Genomic DNA, 7,354 nt, shown 5'->3' with positions numbered 1-7,354 from the left:
CTAGGGAAATGGCAGGTGTTGACTATACGATACCTACTTGATCACAGATATGCACAGTCTGTAAAAGCTTCAACTTTGAAGTCACACAAAACTGGGTTTGAAGCTCAGCTCTGCTCCTCACTCACTGTGTGACCTTTGGGAAAGGTTCTTTACACCCTAATCCTCAATTTTCTCATCTGTAAAATAGGGAATAGTACTGTTGAGAAGATTAAATAAGATAACGTATGTGAGGTACTAGATATGATCCTTCATAAATCAGTTCCTATCCTTCCTTTGATGCCACCAGGCTTCTTTTCCCACTCTTGGATCCTTTCTCTTATTCTTTAGCCCCTATCTTATCTCCTATCCAAGTGTAGCTGCCCAGCTGGTGACCTGAATATATGGGTCTGACATTTACAGAAAGACAGACAGGTAGGAGAAATGATGTTGAGAAACACCAGCATGTAAATCATTAAAACTATGGGGACAGGTGATGGCTATCTATCCCCAGGAAGAGTATGGCAAGGGAGAAAAAGAGAGCGTCTGGGGTGGACACCAGCCTTAAAATCAGGTGGAGAAAGAACTCATGAAGGTATCAGAGATGGAACAGCTAGAAGAGTAGGAAGAAAATCAAGAGGTCATGGTGCCTTAGAGGAAAAACAGTTTGGAAAAGGGAATGAATAATGGTGTCAAACAGTTCTGAGAGGTCAAGGAAGGTGAAGACTCAAAAGTGACCCTGGGGCTTCCCTGGTGGTGCAGTGGTTGAGAGTCTGCCTGCCGATGCAGGGGACGCGGGTTCGTGCCCTGGTCTGGGAGGATCCCGCATGCCGCAGAGCGGCTGGGCCCGTGAGCCATGGTCGCTGGGCCTGCGCGTCCGGAGCCTGTGCTCCGCAATGGGAGAGGCCACAACAGTGAGAGGCCCGTGTAAGGCAAAAAAAAAAAAAGTGACCCTGACATGCCCATCAAGATATCTGGGTTTCCTGGGAGGTGCCACTCAGAATGATCCTAGATAGGAAGGTCAGGCAATGGAGCCTCTGTCCTGCTTATGGCTGTATCTGAGCTGACCTTTGCCCTTTGCTTTCTAGTTCCAACAGTGCAGGACCCAAACCTTGTCACTACACTCTCTCAGTCTGGCCTGTTACATTTTGAGTTCTATAAAGTCTCCTCAGATGGAAAGGGCTACAAACCATGAGTACAGCACACATAACACACCTGGGAAAGGCACCAGTCCTGGTGCATCTCTAATTTTCTCTTTGATCCTGAGCAAGCCATAGTTCCTCAATGGACCTCAGTTTTCCCATCAGTAACTTAGAGGATCAGAGGGGATTACCTTTAAGGGCTCCTTCCAACTCTCATATTCCATGAGCCAATAAGCCACATGAAGAGACAGACTCTTGCTTAGCTTTTTCTGAGCAGGGACCATTTTCTGATGTAAAAAGCTTGCTCAGAAATCACAGGCTGTGTGTTAATTAGCCATGGGCAAGAAAGCATAAGCCCGCCTGAGTGACTCCCTCACTCTGCATCCAACTGCAGGACCTACAGTCATGTAGATTTCAAACACAATGAAGAAAGGATATCACACTGAATAGATGTTTGACTTCAGAGAAAGCCCTGCTCTTTAAGCCCTTCTTTGGTGCTTGTGTCCAATGAGGGACAGCATAAGATTGGTGACTAAGCCCAGCTTCAAATCCCTACTTATGAGTTGTGTTAACTCAGGCAAATTATCTAGTCTTTCTGTATATTGTTTTTCTCTACCGTTAAATAAGGATAATAATATACCTATTTCGTAAGATTGACATGCTGATTAAATGAGTTAATATTTATAAAGCACGTAGAACAGCACCTGGCACGTAAGAAACATAACACACATGACTGTTAAATTAAATAATAATAATAATACATACATATGCTGACTCACTCTGTGTCTCTGCTCTGTCTTCCAGGATGCCAGCTTCATCTTCCACACAGCCTGCAGGCAGCTCCAGGCACTCCTTCATGCTAGCAAAATGGGTAAACAATTCTACCTTAAATCTTTATGATACAACATGTAGGGGAAGAGAAACACATCTTCTAGCAGCTGTTACAGAACTAAAAGAAAGCTTTTCTTCTCAAAAAAAAAAAAAGTTTTCTTGTCATTTGCTATAATTGGGTAATATGGCCAATAAGGACCTACCCCTTCAACAGGGAATAGGTCAGTCCCATCCAAACCTATGGCTCAAGAGTAAGGCAGTGGAGAGGTCCCCAGAGGAAGATCAGAGTATGATTTGATTAAGGGATGGAAGGTGTTTCCTACAAGTCTCTACTCGACAACAAGTACCATGCTACGCTCTGGGGATACAATTCTCAAAGTCACAATTCCTGCCCTCCAGGAGCTCACAGCTTAAAGGAGGAGACAGGCAGTTATAACACAGTACAAGGAAGGAAACACAAACATGAGAGTATAGAGAAGGGTCACCCTAGTCAGCCAGGCCAAGGGGCAAAGAGGCATAAAAGAGTGGAAGTGGGGGGTTGTCAAGGAGCTTCCTAAAAGAGGTGAATTTTGAAGGATAAGTAGAACTTCATCAAGTGAAGAAGGGGAGAAGGAATTTCTAAGCACAGCAGGATCAAAGGCATAGTAAATGCAATTAGTTCAGAACGACTGGGGCATATATGGATGGGGAGAGGAAGCTGTCAGGGAAGAGTGGTGAGATGCGAGGATGGAGAGGCCAGCAGACCCCAAATCAGGTCAAATTTATGGTGAGATCTATGTGGCAGTGGCATGAACTCAACAGTTGAAAATCTAGAGCAAGAGGAGAGAATAAGTAAAAGATCAGGCAGAAGAAAAGGAACCAGGAAAGAGTCTGAAAATGTGTTACCAGAGAAGTCAAAGGACTCAGATAAAATAGTAGGAAAAAACATGTTTAAAAGAAAAGCACAGAAAGTGGCAGTTGCTGCAAAGAGATTAGGCCAGATAAAGCCTGGGTAGACTTGTGATTAGTAATCGATGTTGACCTCAACCTCTGACAGAGCAGCTTCAGTGATGGTGGAAGGGCCAGGACTGCTTGGAATTTAATGAATGGGAGTTAAAAGTTGAAGGGATGATAGTAGGCTACTCTTTCAAAAATGTTTATATTTTGCAATAAAATATGCACTCAGGAACTTCCCTTCAGAAATTTATACTAAAGAAATAATCGGGAATATGTGAAAAGATTTATTTGCAAAGGTTGTACTATAATGTTAATTATAGCAAACAGTTGGAAATAACCCTATGATTGTGGTTTAAAATGGCTAAATTACAATGCATCCATACAATGGAAATTTTAATGCAATAATTAAAAATCATGTAGAATATTTACTGACAGAAGAAAAGTGTCAACTTACAAAATAGAATATCCAGAATGCTCTTGATGTTGAAATAAATTAATATTATAAGTGCATAGAAATAATATTGGAAGGATAGAAACCCAAATGTTAACACTGGTGATTACTTCCAGAACTGTGATTATGAGTGTTCAAAATATGTTCCATTATTTCTACTTCCCAATTTTTCTACTACGTTACTTTTATAATGAGGGAAAAAGTTAAGAACTTGCCAGTAATGAAAGGAGAAATAAATTAACTTCAAGGGAAATATGGTTAGGCTTCTATAGGTTGAGGAATATTTGAGCTTGTTCATGAGTGAAGGAAAAAGAAGAGGAGAGACTGAAGCTAGGAGAGAGGGAGTAAATGAAGGAGCCAGGTCCTGAAAGATAAGGGGGGGACTTGGGGATAAGAGCTCCAGGGAGATGAGGAGAAGATGACAGAGGACCCAAAGGCAGTGGGAAAGAGAACTGATCACAGAGGCACAATCACCTGCCGCTCAGTGTATGGAGAGCAGGGAGAAGATTAAGGGGATGGAGGAGAGTGGAAGAGGTTTACTTATAACAGCTGCTGTGGGGAATTAGGAAATCAATTAGCAATAAGTGAAGGGATTGTAAAGAGGCTCCAAGTGGCCAGCTGCCACTGAGGAGCAGGAATTGACCCCACTGTCAGTTAATTTATTAGCTACAGCTAAAGAGAAATCCAATGAATGTCCAAATAATATCCAGAAAATCTGACCCAGAATAAGTACACCCACTAAGGACTATACTAATATATTGGCTTATATAAGCCCTGCTTGCCTCTTCTAGTTTGGTCTCAGGCAGTCTCTTCACTGTAATCATTATTTTAAAAAATAAATAAAGGAAATGAGTAAAGGTAATAAAATGAAAAAGGGTTTAAGGAAATGGCACTTTATCACCCAAAATGATGAAGTGTTAAAAGATCACTAACACACTGGACCAAAACACATAGCCAGCTGTTTCCAAGACTGCTGGTGCTTGTTCACTTCACAGACGAGTGACTGCAGAAGTTGTCCTAGTGTCTGATAATAAATAGTCTCTGCTTTGGCCTTACAGGTAGGTGATTACAAGATATCCCTGTCTCATAAATAAATGGTATCAGACTTTCCTATCTGACAGTATAATCATTACTATTCACCTTGAAGGGGCAGTATCAGGAAATTCAAGATTGTTAGAAACCAAGCAGAATCCTCATATTATGTAGTTTGAGTTTATTGGAGTCACTTCCTGGACTGAAGGAAAGGAGCTACCATCCGTTAAGCATCTACTATGTACATAGTCTTTGCTAGGCCCCTTACATTTACTATTCTCATTTAATACAACAGTTCTGCAAGGTAGATATAATTTTCTTCATTTTATAGACAACAAAAGAAGCTCAGGGATGGTTAAAGTGGTGAAAATGATAGCACCTACTTCATAAGACTGTTTTGAGTATTAAGTGAGATAATACATGTAAAACATTTAACACACAGCAGTACTTAGTACTCTCCTCATAAACATTAACCACAATAAGGACTATTAACCATAATAATATTCCAGCATTTATGCCATTGTTTGGATTCTTCTTCTCATCATCCCCATTTCACAACAAATGAAACTGGCTTAACTGAGGTTCCAGCAAGGCTCTCTATAGTCAATATTTGAACAATTGCTTTCACTAGGCTCTGCTGAACCACCATGATTCAGTACTAGATTTGAGTTCATCATGTCTTCATTTTGTTCACAGTTAAATAACTTTACAATCCCTTGAGCACATACCTGTGAGGGTGAGGAAACCTCAGAGAAGCAGTCTGGCCTCCAGCCAGAATAAGTCTGGCATCAGAAAAGCACTACTCATAGGGAAAGGAAAGTCTTTTCAACAAATGGTGCCCATAAAACTGGATATCCACATGCAAAAGATTGAAATTGGACTCCTACGTTACACCATACACAAAAATTAACTCAAAACGGATCAAAAACCTAATGGTGAGACCTGAAAAACTATAAAACTCACAGAAGAAAACATACGGAAAAGTTTCATAACATTGGATTTTCTTGGATATGACACCAAAAGCATAGACAACAGAAGAAAAAAATAGATAAACTGGACTTCTTTAAAATTAAAAACTTTTGTGCAAAGCACACTATCAATAGAAAGAAAAGGCACATTACCGAATGGGAGAAAACATTTGCAAATCATATATCTGATAAGGGATTGATATTAAGAGTATACAAAAACTCCTACAATGCAACTACAAATATAACGCAATTAAAAAGTGGACAAAGGATGGGAATAGACATTTCTCCAAAGAACATATACTAATGGCCAACAGACACACAAAAAGGTGTTCAATATCACTAGGGTAATGCAAATCAAAGCCACAGTGAGATTTCACTTCACACCCATTAGGATGGAGATTTTTTTTTTTTTAAGGTAAATAACAAGTGCTGGCAAGGATATGAAGAAATTTGGAAACTTGTGCTAGTGGGAATGTAAAATGGTGCAGCTGCTGTGAAAAACAGTGTAGTGGTCCATAAGAAATTAATCATAGAATTAGCATATGATCCAGCAATGCCATTTCTGGGTATATACCCAAAATAATTGAAATCAGGAATTCAAACATATTTTTACACCAATGTTCATAGTAACATTATTCACAATAGCCAAAAGGTGGAAATAACCCAAATGTCCCTTGATGGATGAATGAATAAACAAAATGTACATATATACAATGGGTTTTTGTTCAGCCTTAAAATAATGAAATTCTGATATATGCTACAACACGGATGAATCTTAAAAACATAGTGCTAAGTGAAATAAGCCAGAAACAAAAGGACAAATATTGCATGATTTCACTTATATGAGGTAACTAGTTATATTCACAGAGACAGAAGGTAGACTAATGGTTGTCAGGATCTGGGGGAAAGAAGAATGGGGAGTTATTGTTTAATAGATACAGAGTTTTGGTTTGGGATGATGAAAAAGTTCTGGTGTTGGAAAGTCATGATGGATGTACAATAATGTGAATGTACTTAATACTACTGAATTGTACACTTAAAAATGGTTAAAATGGTATATTTTATGTTATATATTTTTTATCGCAGTAAAAATTCTATTTTAAAAAGTGCTGAACATACAAAAAAGATGGGAAAGTTACATTTAAAGGTTCATAGCAGTTACCTTTAGGGTTTGGGATTACAGGTTTTGTGTTTTTTTCTTTACACTTTTTTCTTATTTTCCACATAATGAACTTCTGAAATGAGAAAAAGGTGTTTATTTTTTTAAACTGCTGTACCTCCACTGGGATAACAGTGAAGGTGATAAAATATTTCATCAAGCACCAATTTTTAAAATGTCAATAATGATTTTCTCCAGAGCAAACATGGAGTTTAACACTATGCATAAAATAGTTAAAAGTAGTCTGAATAGCAGAGAAGCAATTTTGATACTTTTTTGGCAGAGGCTGATTTGGAATTTTTTTTTCAGATGATTATTTACTGTGTCAGCAATAAACTTTAAACTACCAATATATACTGAAGATAAGATGCAGCTTCTTAGTCAATTCATCAAACATTAGTTGAACACTCAGGGTGTGTTGGACCTGAGCCATGGTGCTCAAAAGACCCTTGCCTTTTGAGCCTAAAATATAATGGGGTGATCTTGATTGACTGTAAGTTCTCTCACCCTTTCCTATCACTGCTTCTACCGCTGGGGGTAACCATGGTTAATAATTTAGAGTATATGCTTCCAAACCTTTTTCAATGCACACCATATAAAAATATTCTTTTTACAAATATAGCTTTAAAAATTACTTTTTAAATTCCACACTTACTAACATCTTTCCTTGTTAGTACATGAAGAACTACCTTTTATTTTAAGTTACAAAGTATTTCAAAGTAAAGATACATTATTTATTATTTATTTAGTCATTTCCTCACTGATGTACATTTAAATTGCCTACAATTTTTTGCACAATTACAAAAATGATACAACAAAAACCCTTGAATATTTATCCTTGTAAGCTCCTGTAATTATT

At 38.4% G+C, this 7,354-nt stretch overlaps 1 protein-coding gene and 1 pseudogene across 2 annotated transcripts in view; both read right to left on the bottom strand.

Moving 5' to 3' along the window:
* The window catches only part of GFI1 (growth factor independent 1 transcriptional repressor), a 98,478-nt gene that overhangs the window by 43,260 nt on the left and 47,864 nt on the right, over positions 1-7,354 (bottom strand). Inside the window, exon 7 of the transcript XR_016394759.1 lies at positions 1,884-1,977. The gene's annotated coding sequence lies outside the window, so the exon portion shown is untranslated. The remainder of the gene's footprint in view (positions 1-1,883; positions 1,978-7,354) is intronic.
* LOC115801836 (putative RNA-binding protein Luc7-like 2 pseudogene) overlaps positions 1-7,354 on the bottom strand; it is a 63,247-nt pseudogene that overhangs the window by 43,260 nt on the left and 12,633 nt on the right. Inside the window, exons 2-3 of the transcript XR_016394760.1 lie at positions 6,499-6,571; positions 1,884-1,977 (exon numbers count right to left, since the gene is read on the bottom strand). The product of XR_016394760.1 is annotated as a putative RNA-binding protein Luc7-like 2 pseudogene (transcript). The remainder of the gene's footprint in view (positions 1-1,883; positions 1,978-6,498; positions 6,572-7,354) is intronic.

The sequence above is a fragment of the Delphinapterus leucas genome, chromosome 1 (assembly GCF_059928025.1).
Source record: "Delphinapterus leucas isolate spDelLeu-1000000601 "Yukka" chromosome 1, BTC_Dleu_Yukka2, whole genome shotgun sequence".
NCBI classification, from domain to species: domain Eukaryota; kingdom Metazoa; phylum Chordata; class Mammalia; order Artiodactyla; family Monodontidae; genus Delphinapterus; species Delphinapterus leucas.
This window is presented reverse-complemented; position numbering and strand designations above follow the sequence as displayed.